Source organism: Neophocaena asiaeorientalis, unplaced genomic scaffold (assembly GCF_003031525.2).
Source record: "Neophocaena asiaeorientalis asiaeorientalis breed wild unplaced genomic scaffold, Neophocaena_asiaeorientalis_V1.1 scaffold131, whole genome shotgun sequence".
Taxonomy (NCBI): domain Eukaryota; kingdom Metazoa; phylum Chordata; class Mammalia; order Artiodactyla; family Phocoenidae; genus Neophocaena; species Neophocaena asiaeorientalis.
In genome coordinates, this window is record NW_020173201.1 from 3543207 (window position 1) to 3556995 (window position 13789).

General features: G+C 39.2%; 1 protein-coding gene across 2 annotated transcripts in view; it reads left to right on the forward strand.

Annotated features, from left to right (window-relative positions):
• PRKG1 (protein kinase cGMP-dependent 1) overlaps positions 1-13789 on the forward strand; it is a 1182852-nt gene that overhangs the window by 1049553 nt on the left and 119510 nt on the right. The gene's annotated exons all lie outside the window — the stretch shown is intronic.

The following is a 13789-nucleotide window of genomic DNA, read 5'->3' on the forward strand; positions in this document are numbered from 1 at the left end:
AATACCTGTTTTATATCTTTTTATTTAAAATGAGTTCTATATTTGATTCGTATTCCCTGTTATTCTTGGAAGTGGCTCACTCTGCCATTCCAACTTTGTGATCTTTAACAAGGTATTTAACGACTGTGAACTTCACCTCAGCTCATTTGGGAACTGGGGATAATGCAACATCATAGAGATATCATGAGGATTGATGAGAACACATGAGAAAAGCGTGTTCATTGCAGCTCTATTTACAATAACCAGGACATGGAAGCAACCTAAGTGTCCATTGACAGATGAATGGATAAAGAAGATGTGGCACATATATACAATGGAATATTACTCAGCCATGAAAAGAAATGCAGCTGAGTTATTTGTAGGGAGGTGGATGGACCTAGAGTCTGTCATACAGAGTGAAGTAAGTCAGAAAGAGAAAAACAAATACCATATGCTAACACATATATATGGAATCTAAAAAAAAAAATAGTTATGAAGGACCTAGGGGCAGGACAGGAATAAAGATGCAGATGTAGAGAATGGACTTGAGGACACGGGGAAAGGTTAAGCTGGGACGAAGCGAGAGAGTGGCATGGACATATATACACTACAAAATGTAAAATGTAAAATAGATAGCTAGTGGGAAGCAGCCTCATAGCACAGGGAGATCAGCTCGGTGCTTTGTGACCACCTACAGGGGTGGGATAGGGAGGGTGGGATAGGGAGGGTGGGACGGAGACGCAGAGGGAGGAGATATGGAGATATATGTATATGTATAGCTGATTCACTTTGTTATAAAGCAGGAACTAACACGCCATTGTAAAGCAATTATACTCCAATAAAGATGTTAAAAAAAAAAAAAGAAAAGCATGTGTCCAAGTGGTCTTTACCCAGGAGACACTTGACCAATGCTATTTGTGTAAATTTTTTAAAATAATAATTAGTAGTATTTTTCAATTATATTTTATAATTTATAAAATATTTATAGTATATTTTATAATAATTATAAATTATTTTATGTTTATACAATATAAATTTATTGTTACTAGGAAATGGACTATTCCTTGAGCATGTTTTAGTTTTCTCCTCTATTCTTCCATCCCCAAATTTCTAAATTAGAAGCATTTAGGAAGACACTTTTGGAGAAAGCATCAGTTCTACACATAGACATATTTAGGGCCATTAAAAGTTTGTTCAGTGATGCTGTTCCCTGTTCCTTTTGTTTATTCTGCCTTGCTAGCCCCATTACCTGAATGCTTTACAGGTTAAACTACAAATATCAGATTATTGACTCTCCAGTAGCCTGAGTAAAATGCATGTCTACTGTCTGGAAGCAGTCCTCCAGATGTTTTCTCTTTGCTGTGTATGTGGATACATTTATCACAAAAGCCAAGTGCCTGACCCAGGAGAAGAACCATAAAGCATCCATTTTAGTGGAGCCATTAGAGCTAGAATAGGCTGTGAATGTCAGTGTGGAATGAAACTGAGGGGCATATATGATCAGTTCAGAATGAAGGCAATGATGCCACTGCTCTGGTTCTAGAGATCCAGCACTTTTGCATGCCCCTCTGTGCTGGATCTCTAGAACCAGAGCAGTGGCATCATTGCAGAATGATAGCTATATCCATGAATATTTCTGAAACAGATATTCTTCATCTGGTTCCCAGAAACAACAATTACCTGTTCAGTCTTTTTTTCATTTGACTAACGTTTTTCTGAGGCTGTAGCACATACGAGGCATTGTTAAGGGCTGTGAGAAGAATCAAAGGAGCAGCACAGATCCTGGTTTGGGGGGTTAGCTTCTAATGGAGGAATTGTGGCATTTATACAAATAACCGTCATGCAAAGCAGAAGGCAAGAATGGTCCACAGTGTACTGTGGGAGTCCAGAGAAGGGAGTTGACTACTTCTGGGGAGAATCAGGGAAGTCTTCATGGAATAAATGGTTTTATTAGATAAATCTGTAAGTATAGGAGAAGCAAGGTAAATAGAGTGAATAGCATAAGCAGTACTCAGAATAGGACTATGAGCCATTTCTACTGGCTCCAGGGAGGCTGTGTAAAGGTAGCTGGAGGAGCTGTGACAGAAACGTTCACAAACATGTAGGGGCTGGTTCACCAAGATTACCAAGTGGTGGGAGAAGGGTGACTTTGACAGTTCTCTGCAGCCAGATAGTGTCACTAGAACACTGAGAAGTCTGTGTAAGATGAATTAGAGGGAGAGGATAGAGACAGAATATCTGATTGGCAGTCTGTAAATCCAAGTGGTGATCATGAGAACATTAATGGGAGGCGTACATTAGAATGAAGAGGTAAACCCAGAGGGCTTAACACTTGACTGAATGTGAAGGCTAAGGGAGAAATTAGGGGTATAGTCAGGATTAAGAAGATCTAGAAGGAATGTTGAAAAAAAAATTAGTCTGGGAGACATGATTTTTCACTAAAAATATAATAAATTTGACATACAAGTTGGACACTCAGGAACGGATGCCCTGCAGGAGGTAGAGAACATGGGACAATAACTCATTAGAGTTAACTTAAAATTAACTTAAAAATTGCTGACATCGGGCTTCCCTGGTGGCGCAGTGGTTGAGAGTCCGCCTGCCGATTCAGGGGACATGGGTTCATGCCCCGGTCCCAGAAGATCCCATGTGCCACGGAGCGGCTGGGCCTGTGAGCCATGGCCGCTGAGCCTGTGCGTCCAGAACCTGTGCTCCGCAGCGGGAGAGGCCACAACAGTGAGAGGCCCGCAAATTTCTGGAAATAGTAAAAAAGAGGAAAGAAAGAAAATTTGTAGAGGTGTAAATAAGGAAAGTTATGGGAACTTGGATGGCCTTAATCTTGCCTCTACAGCATAAAGCAGAGGAATCTGGTGAGGGAAGAAGTGACACTGGGGCTGAGGGTTTGCCAGCTGATTGGGGATGGATGGGTAATCGTATCAGTTTATATCTCTACAGTCCTTTGTAATTTATGAATTTCCACACATATGAGATCCCACCTGGAAAAAAGATAGGATGTTTAACAAAAAAAGAAACTGAAACCCATAAAAGTTTAATAACGTGATAAGGTTTCATGGTAAATAGTAAGGCCCAGATTAATCAAGTCAGGAACAAACTGATGGGACATTGTGAGTCATCTAGTGCAGGTTCTTCACTTTGGTTAACTGAGATCCCGAGAGATGAAGGAGCATCAAGTAGCATCACATACATACATTTGATCTCATCCATTCTCTTTTCTCAAGCCTAGTCATATATAGTGTGCTGTGGGGAGTGTATGGACTCTGTCAAATAAAGCTCAATACTGAATATTTACCGTACCATGTTATGAGAATATGGGCAAGTTATTTAAATTCTAAGTCTCAGTTTCCTTATCTGCAAAATGGGATATTGTCACCTAAATTATAAAATTGGTTTGAAGATCAAACAAGTTAATTCATATTAAGGTCCATGCACAGCACAAGATGTGTAATAAGCACTCAATAAATGTGCCCTTCCTTTTCTTAGAGAAAGTATTGGGTTCCCTTGGATGTAGCAGTTTTTCTCTCTAATCAGCATAAGTTTATCTTCAGGGGTATACACAGAAAGGATACCTTGAGGGAGGTCTGGCTTTAAACATAAATATAGACTTGAGGATATGGGGAGGGGGAAGGGTGAGCTGTGACAGGGCGAGAGAGAGGCATGGACATATATACACTAACAAACGAAAGGTAGATAGCTAGTGAGAAGCAGCCGCATGGCACAGGGATATTGGCTTGGTGCTTTGTGACCACCTGGAGGGGTGGGATAGGGAGGGTGGGAGGGAGGGAGACGCAAGAGGGAAGAGATATGGGAACATATGTATATGTATAACTGATTCACTTTGTTATAAAGCAGAAACTAACACACCATTGTAAAGCAATTATACCCCAATAAAGATGTTAAAAAAAAACACATAAATATAGAGAAGACAGCTTGAGTCTAGGGCTCAAGAAGTGCATTTCTGTACTCACGAGAGGAGTTGGGCTTCTCACCAAATGATGAATTCACAGCTTAAAAAATCAAACTGTAACTGAAGGATCTTCTCGTAAGCCTGCTGCTGGTACCTAATTTATGGCCAATTAGGGGAGCACCAGAGGGCTTCATCCCATGCAAACAGATGGCAGATGTTAGAACTGTCAACAAAAGGAGCTTCTTTCAAAAATTTACAACTGAGGTACCATGTTACATAAGCCAGTGATTATGCTTTATCATTCCAGAGGGACAGCAAAAGAACGTTTGCTGTAACTAATCATGCATGTCAGAATTTTTTTAAAAATTGCTCATTGACAAACTAGAAAATGATAAACAGATACATGGTTTTCTCAGGAAGCATTCTCTGAGGATGGGTTTCTTGCAGCCTAGTCATTATTTTAATAATTACCCAGTCTATCTGCAGTCTTTCTAAAATTCATGAAAATTGACGTAAAAGAATATTAATCTAAAAGAACAACCTATTTCCATTAATAAAGTTCTTGAATATATAAAACACAACTAAGAATATTTAGCATCTCTTGTTTTGGAATCCATGAAAAGAAATAACTATAAAAGTAACTATATCATTGTGTTCCTTAATCAGTTATGCAATATTTACTTCTTCATTGGCATGGTAAGTTGTTAATGAAGCTAGGAGTTCACGTAGGATAACTTATTTTTTGACATGTTGAGATCATTTTTAAAGACAGTAATATAACTACTAGTAAATATTCAAAGAGTTACATATTTTCCCCCAGGAAATTAAGATCTAAGTTAGAGTCTCAACTCTATCCCTAATTTATTGTGTAACCTCCAAGATGTAGCCATATTGGTTATAAAAACTGAAACACTTTCATACTGGTTGGTAAATAGCAGTAGTCTGAGCTCCCTGTGTGTTTTTCCCACCCCTCTGCTGCCTGGTGATCTGATTCCTCTGGCCAGGAATCTCCAGATCTCTCCTTGATCCAGCAACTAAAAGGGAGCGTCTGGCATACATCAGGACCAGTGTCCATTCTGATTGGTCAATTCCTGTGTCATACTGGCAACTAATTATTTTGACTAGTAATGTCAAGCTAAAATGACAGTTTATCACCAGGAGTTTTCAAGCTTTTGTTTTACTAAACCCATTGTTTAAATAAAATAAATTAGAAAGAAAACAGGAACCTTTTTTGGCTGTCAAGAGAGTAAGACCTCTTAGTCTACCCAGGAGTCTTCCCTCTCTCCCTCCAAATCACTCACTCCACATGACTCTTAAGGCCCTTCGTGAGACCCCATGAGTCATTAAAATGATTTACAAACCATGTATGACTAACCCTTACCTTTTTGTGACACTCTGTGATATTTAATCATACTTTGGAGCCAGTTATGTTATTGAGACAAAGTCTGGGGGATAGAAACCAAGAACTAGCCTAGAGGAAGTGTAGTGTACTGGGGCATAAAGATGATGAGATTAGGAGGGAGTGTCAAATATCAGATTATTGGGCATTGGAAATGGCAGTCTTAGAAATTAAGGTATCTCTGTAGATCAGAAAAGCCTAGGTGACTCTGGGTCAAGTTTTTACCTCCTAGAGCTAAGTTGACTTGTGTGTAAAAGACATATTCATACCATCCATTTAAAAGAGTAGCAAGACTGTAGCATAGCCACTAGGCTAATGATTAGGAAGCAACTCATAGGTCTAAGCCTGGTCCCCAAACCTGTACAAAATAGAGTAGCAAATAGGTTACCAAGAAAGATTGGACATACAGAAAAAATCACTGGAATTGGTAAACTGAAGACTACTTCTCAACACCCAAACTGGAGCCTAGAGCCAGACTAGGAAATTTTAACACTTATTCAGAATAAAAAATGAATGCCTGCTTCCTGTGTCAGTTACTTGGGCTACTGAGATGAACAAGACACGAATTCAATACAGGTTTGAAAACTGAGTGTGTAGGACCAGCTCAATTATATTACATTTATGTTGCTGTTGTTGTTTCTTTACCAGTAATGGTAGCAAAACTTCCATCTGTCCATTCACCCTATCCTCCACATGTAGCCTGTTTCTAGTACTAGTTTCCGGTTCTTTAGCCACATCTGCCATCAGTCTCCAAGGATAGTGCTTCTGATCCTGGCCTCTACCCAGATCTCCTCCCCGCCTTCTTGCTTATGGTAGGTTGGTGCCTTCCTCCATTCCCCTTTGCTGTGGCTTATTTAGGTGTTCAACTCCAAGTTGAAAGTAAAATAAACAAAAATACTGAAGCCATGCTCTGGGCTCCATAGAACAAGCAACAGACCAGCCAGGCAGGAGCCAGGGAAGTCATCTATATCAGGATTTAGGATGTCAGAGGAGATGGAAACATATGGAAAAATAGTATTTATCCAACTTCTCTCAGGGAGGGTGCTATAGATGTTTCCTGGCTAAGGCTTCTGCTCAAGAAGGAACAGATGATCACTAAACTTCCCCACAAAAATGGTGGGTTGTATTAAGTGCAGGAGGTTTATTTTCTGAGTGAGGTATGTAAGTATGAAGCCATAGCTGCATGACGTAAACCAGGGATAGGAAAACTTTTTCTGTAAAAGGCCAGAAAATCAATATTGTATGCTTTGTGGGCCGAATGATCTTTGTTGCACCTACACAATTCAACCGTTGTAACGCAAAAGCAACTGAAGACAATAGTAAATAAATGAAATGTCTTTGTTCCAATAAATCTGTTTATAGACAATGATATTTGAATTTCATATTATTTTTAGAGGTCAAGAAGTATTATTCTTCTTTTGAAACTTTTTTGTTCCTGCCACTTAAAAATGTACAAATTATTCTGGGCTCCCCTGGTGACGCGGTGGTTGAGAGTCTGCCTGCTGATGCAGGGGACACGGGTTCGTGCCCCGATCCGGGAAGATCCCACATGCCACGGAGCGGCTGGGCCCGTGAGCCATGGCCGCTGAGCCTGCGCGTCCGGAGCCTGTGCTCCGCAACGGGAGAGGCCGCAACAGTGAGAGGCCCACGTACCGCAAAAATAAATAAATAAATAAATATTTTTTTTAAATGTACAAATTATTCTCAGCTAATGGCCATACAAGAAACAGTCAGCAGGCTGAATTTGGCCTGTGAGCCATAGCTTTCTGACCCCTGACTTAACCAATATTAAAGAATTGAGTGCTGCCCCCAGTGGTCCTATTCTGATCTTCCTCCAGGTTGTGCTGAGCCTATCTTTTAAACATAACAAATACACGAAGAATACTCGTTTGCCGTGCCTTCTGGTGTTGGTCCTCCCAACGCCACCTGTCAACTTGCTTTCCCCTCACTGATACCATTCACCCTCCAGTTCCCTCATCCTCTTCACTTTACTCTTTTATACAACCCACACACACATACACGCTTTCTTCTTCGTCTTTTTTTTTTTTTGGCCGTGCTGCGTGGCATGCAGGATCTAAGTTCCCCAGTCAGGGATTGAACCCATGCCCCCTGACTGCCAGGGAATTCCCTGATCCCTGTACTTCTTAATTGCACTCCTGCATTCTCAAGGACTTCGCTTCAGGCTTTTCATTAATTTAGGTAATAGCTAATTAGAGATTAAGATGACTCTCTGTGAGTTATTTGCATTTTGATGACATACCTCTGAACACTGAAAAATCATGACAATCCAGAAGATTTTAGAACTTCAGGTGTCATGGAAGGAGAGGGGAGGGACCATACGGGAAGAATTTGGTGACAGCAGAATCTTTCCAGCACCGTTCTCACCCCACAGTTCTAACCAGGTCAGTCTCATGAAGGCCCATGCACCCAGTGGTGTGTGCCCCACCTAGGTCACCTGTGTCCTTGTCTTTTTATAGCTGCCATTCTGGGTCCACATGACAGGACTATAGGGACTCCACAGGCCACATTGCCTGTAGTCACATTACTTAACTGATAGGGTGACAAATTTAAAATATTTCACAGCCTCAGCCTTTCCCACGGTCTAAGTATATTTTACTTTGGTTCATTTTCCAGAAAGAAATCTGAGGCGATGTGAGGATATTTGCAGGATGAGCCTGAGACAACAGGTGTGAATGGTGTCAGTTGCGATCATTTGGGCGTGTCTTTTTTATGGAGCTGTTATTGTTTGGCGTGCTTTACAAAAAAATATTTATTAATTAAGAGAGATAAAATGCAGAAGTTTAAAGGGAGTCGTTAATATTGGTTCAGTTTAATAATGGGAGCTGAATTATAGCGTGCCCTGAGCAAGCATGATCTAACTACAGAATAAGCACATAGCCACTGGAAAAGGGTTATAATCCAGAGATAGTATTCATGGTTTAAACTCATAGAAAGAGATGAATGGGACTGCACTTCATCACGTGTGCCTTTTCTAATGCTTTAAAATCGTAGACCCTCCTCCTGCTGCAAGTCATTAGAGAAATTATTTATAGCATTCCTGACTAGGGAGATGATTGAGAAGGTCTGGTCGCTTGCTTCATCCACCCAAATAAAACTTACTGGTTACTGGCCTTATGTCAGCCACTCAGACATCTAATATTTGGGGAGTTTAGAGGCAAATGTGTAAATATTACACTACCTATTTCTATCCCTGTTGTATGGATAATTTCCAGCTCTAATTTGTTGTGTCCCAAACTCACTGAGGTTCTGACAGTATCCTTTGGTAACCTGGACTCTATTCAAACTAAAAGAAGTCCAATGTCATTAATATGTTGGTAGAGCATTAATCAAATTTAGCACATTCTTTTGTTTAAAAAAACATTGTTAAAATTTTTTCAGATGATGACCAGATTAGTCAAAAAGTCATAGCAGAAACTTAGGATACTGTGGAGACAAGGAGTAGTCACAAACCCCAGGCCTGTAAGAGAGCACACAAGGAAAACACTCCTCTTCTCCCATCCCTCTCTCCACCCTCCACCCTGCCCTGCTGAGACTAAGAACTAGACCTTGTTATGGGGAAAGGTTTCTGAAACTGGATATTATTGACATTTTGGGTCAGCTAGTTGGTTTTTGTGGAGGGCTGTCCTGTGCGTTGTAGAATGCTTACTAGCAGCCTGACCTCTACCCACTAGATAAAAGTAGCACTCCCTGACAACCCCAATGTGACAATAAAAAGTGTCTCCAGATACTGCCAAGTGTCCCCTGGGGGAAAATCACCCTTGTTGGGAAGGACACAGCCGTGGCTTGCTAGATGGCAGTAACGTGCTCTGATGCCATGGGAGTAGAACTTGTGCCACAAGGGTTCCAGGGCAAGCTGTTCATAACGAGGAAACCACCTAAGGGGAAGTGTGCTGGGAAAGCTGCTGGCTGCTTAGTATTGCTGGCCTCCAAGTACTGTAGTAGCCATACACTGGAGAAGCCACAAGAACCTACCAAGCTGACTGGAGCCAGGAAGCAAAATACCTTATTCTTGCAATATCTCCCCAGTGCCCTCTCCTGGCAAAGTTTCAGTGCCAGTTGGCAAAGAAAGAAACTTAATAGCCCAGATCCATTTTTTATAGAGCAGTCAAAAGGGTGAATTTAGAGCTGACAAGCAATAAATAAGTCAATAACCAGTATAGATTCCAAACCAAATCCTATTCCAAGGTCCAGAGCTATAAAGATAAATAGCAAAGTCTTTGCTTGCCTTGGAGTAACTCCTGATCAATACAGATGCATTAAAAATCATGAGAAACTGCCATTTCAGTGTGAAAAGTAAACTTGGGGAGAACTGAAGAGGGAGAAATGTGTTTTGCCTGTAGCGTCCCAGAGGACTTGCTGGACAAAGTGATATGTGAGTCAAGTCTTTAAGTTTGAGTAGGAATTTTACAAGTGAAGAAGGGAGGATAAATACAGCTCCTGCTGAAGGAAGGACGTGCACTAAGATGAGGAATTTGGAAATGTCATTGTACAGTAAAACGTAGAATATGGCAAGAAAAGAGGATTTATGGGTCAAGGAACTGGACAGTAAACTAGACAGGTGGTGTACTGGGAGATACAGTTGGAAAGAAGAGATGGGGACAGATTATAAGGAAATCTCCTAATATCTCAAACTAAAAGAATATGATTTTATCCTCTGGGCAATGAGGAACCATCAGAAGACAGTGACTACTGCAGTTTGTATTTGCTCTTGAAGGAAGGGAGTGGAAGATCGATTCCAATGGGATGAACTCAAGCAGGGAAACAAAATACTAGGAGACTACAGCGACAGCCCTAGCGGTTGCTCACTAGAGTTTAGGAGTCTAAAGTTCAAAGCAGATTTGGGGGAATAATTAGATGTGAGAGGTTAAGAAAGAAGTGCTTCTGTCTTGGGAGATTTGGTGGATGTCTATAATAGATCAAAAGTATGAGACATAGAGCAGGTTGAGGTGAAAGTAATTGGTCGATCAGTTAAGGATATGTTAAGTTCGGACTGTCTAAGTGGTGTTGAGATATTCAGATGGAGAAGTCCACTGACAGTTAGAAATGAGTTGTTTTATTTTTTCCTGACAATCAGATGATAAATAGAAATTGACGATTTGGTTTGGTTTTGTTAATTACGATTGTTTTGTTTTACACCAAGAATAAATAATTCATTTTCCCCGTTAATTCTTAAAACCTTTCTATATTTCCGAGGCTTGCTTTTTTTTTTTTCCATCAGATGTTTTAAAACCTGTTGTTCAGAGACTCAGCAATGCCTTTGGAACTATAAGCCAGTTGTGTGAATGAATAAGAAAACTGTGAAAAATTTTTAATTTTCATATCTGAAAAATCAGTCTTAATTTTTTCAGTTAAAAAGGTAATAGTTGAAATTTCATATTTGAAATTCTCTTTAAAAGTTTTCTGAGTCCGCCTGCCAATGCAGGGGACACGGGTTCGTGCCCCGGTCCGGGAAGATCCCACATGCCGTGGAGCGGCTGGGCCCATGTGAGCCATGGCCACTGAGCCTGCGCGTCCGGAACCTGTGCTCCGCAACGGGAGAGGCTACAACAGTGAGAGGCCCGCGTACCACAAAAAAACAAAAACAAAAACAAACTCAAAGTTAACTACTGTTAAGATTTCAGTATATTACCTTGAATAGTGACATCACACTGCCTAATTTTCTTTCCTACTTTGTCCACATACAGGGGTAGCATAAATAATACATATATACACACATACAGATGGATAGGTATAGACATATAGATATACAGAGAGATAAATTTGCCCTGTCATTTACTGAACACATGTGCCAATCACAAAGCTAGTTGAGATAGATAGATAGCCTGATAATAGGTATACACATACATACATACATAGTTACTCTCACAAACATGAAAAGAATATTTTTATCCTCTCTTTTAAAGGTAAAGTTGGCTCTAGAGAGCTGAAGTATCATGTCACAAAACAATATGGCTTATAAGTAGCGAAGTAGTGTTTGAACCTAATTCTCTCTGTTTTCAAGGCCTATTACATGACACTGCCTTACCACATTGCTTTAGTTATTTACCATGTAAATTAAAATATCTTATGAGCAGAAGTTGAGTCTCTTTGTCTCAGTTTCTTAAAAGTGTTTGGACATGTAAGCTCATTTTAATTTTTGATTTTGTAAAGAATTCTTTGCAAAAAAAGAAAAAGAATTCTTTGCATATGTCTTTGTCCCTGTTTAGAAGAATTTCCTTGAGGAGCTAGTCAGTCGTGGAATTACTGATTCAAAATATATATGAAGTTTTATTTATTTATTTTAAAGTGTTTTATTGAAGTATAGTTGAGTTACAATATTATGTTAGTTCCAGGTGTACAACATAGTGATTCATTAATTTTAAAGATTATACTCCATTTAAAGTTATCATTAAATATTGGCTATATTTCCTTTTCAGTACATTACATCTCTGTATCATACTTACTTTTTAGCCAGTAGTTTATACCTCTTAATCCTCTTCCCCTTAATCGTCCTACCCCTCTTCCCATTGGTTAACCACTGGTTTGTTGTCTGTATCAGTGAGTCTGTTTCTGTTTTGCTATATTAATTTGTTTGCTTTATATTTTAGATTCCACATATAAGTGAAATCATACAGTGTTTGTCCTTCTCTGTCTGACTTACTTCACTAAACATAATGCCCTCCAGGTCTTCAAGAATACCTCTGATCATCTGATTCAAAGAGGAGCAAACATGTTTTTTGGAGATGTTTCTTGATCAAGACCCAGAGGCCAGGTTGGAGTTGAGGCTTATATAAATATAGATTATATTTTGATCCCCTCGGGTTGGGTAGTACAGTGGCCCTGAGTTGGTTGCAACTACAAACAATTGAAGTTTAGGCTGCAATATAGTGTTGAGACAATAGGTAGTTATAATCCTCCTGTAGTCAACACTGACCAGACTGTGTTTGTAATACTGAGCTCAGTGCTTAGTGTCAGAGTTTAGAAAGATATAAACACATTAAATGCATCCATATGAGGGGGGTTCAGGTGAGATGTATGACAATCATGATGTATGAGGGGAAAAAATACCCTCCAGGTCCACCCATGTTGCTGCAAATGGCAAAATTTCATTCTTTTTTATGGCTGAGTAATATTTTATTGTGTATATACTACATCTTTATCCATTCATCTGTTGATGGACTGTTATGCTGCTTCCACATCTTGGCTATTGTAAATAATGCTGCTGTGAACATTAGGGTGCATATATCTTTCCCAGTTAGTGGTTTTGTTTTACTTGGGTAAATACCCAAAAGTGAAATTATAGGATCATATGGCAGTTCTATCTTTTTTTTGGTGGGGGGGGGGGGGGCAGGAGAGGAACTGCCATACTGTTTTCCACAGTGACTACACCAGTTTACAATCCCATCAGTAGTGCACAAGGGCTCCCTTTTCTCCACATCCTCCAACACCTGTTATTTGTTGTCTTTCTGATGATAGCCATTCTGACATGTGTGAGGTGATGTCTCATTGTGGTTTTGATTTGCGTTTCCCTGATGATTAGCGATGTTTAGCATCTTTTCATGTGCCTGATGGCCATCTGTATGTCTTTGGAAAAATGTTTATTCAGGTCTTCTGCCTATTTTTAATTAGGTTTTTTTTTGACATTGAGTTGTATAAGCTCTTTATATATTTTGGATATTAATTGCTTATCAGATATATTATTTGCAAATATTATCTCCCATTCAGTGCATTGTCTTTTAATTTTTTCAATGTGAAAAAGCTTTTAAGCTTAATTAGGTCCCTCTTGTTTATTTTGCTTTTGTTTCCCTTGCCTGAATAAACAGATCCAAAAAAATATTGCTAAGACTTATATCAAGAGTATACTACCTATGTTTTATTTTAGGAGTTTTACGGTTTTCAGTCTTACATTTAGATTTTTTTAATCCATTTGAGTTTATTTTTGTATATGGTGTGAGAAAATGTTCTAATTTCACTTTTTACGTGTAACTGACCAGTTTTCCCAGCACCACTTATTGAAGAGACTGTCTTTTCTGCATCATATATTTTTGCCTTCAAATAATATACATATTTTTTCATTGTTATCTAGAACCATTATACAGTTTACTGTATAATGTGACAATGTATGAAAACATCTGTTGCACTGAAACCTGACCAGCTTGATTTTTTTGGTTGAAATCATCTTAAAAGACATGATGGGGCAATTCAGCCCAGGGCATGAAATATGTCATCATCCTTGAAGAGTTAAACATTTATTCTTCTCTTGTAATTGATACATGAAGCTTAGTTACTGACAAAACTTAGAAGGTAGTTCATTCTTTTGCAATTGTTTCTTTGTGCTAGAGGACATTATAAACACATTTAAAATGCAAGGCTTCAGAAAATTGTGAGAGTATATAAAAGTTCAAATAGCCATTTTCTGAAATGTCAGAAGTAAATACTAAAGGCTAACAAAGTACCTGAAAAGGACAAATAGACAGGGAAAAGTA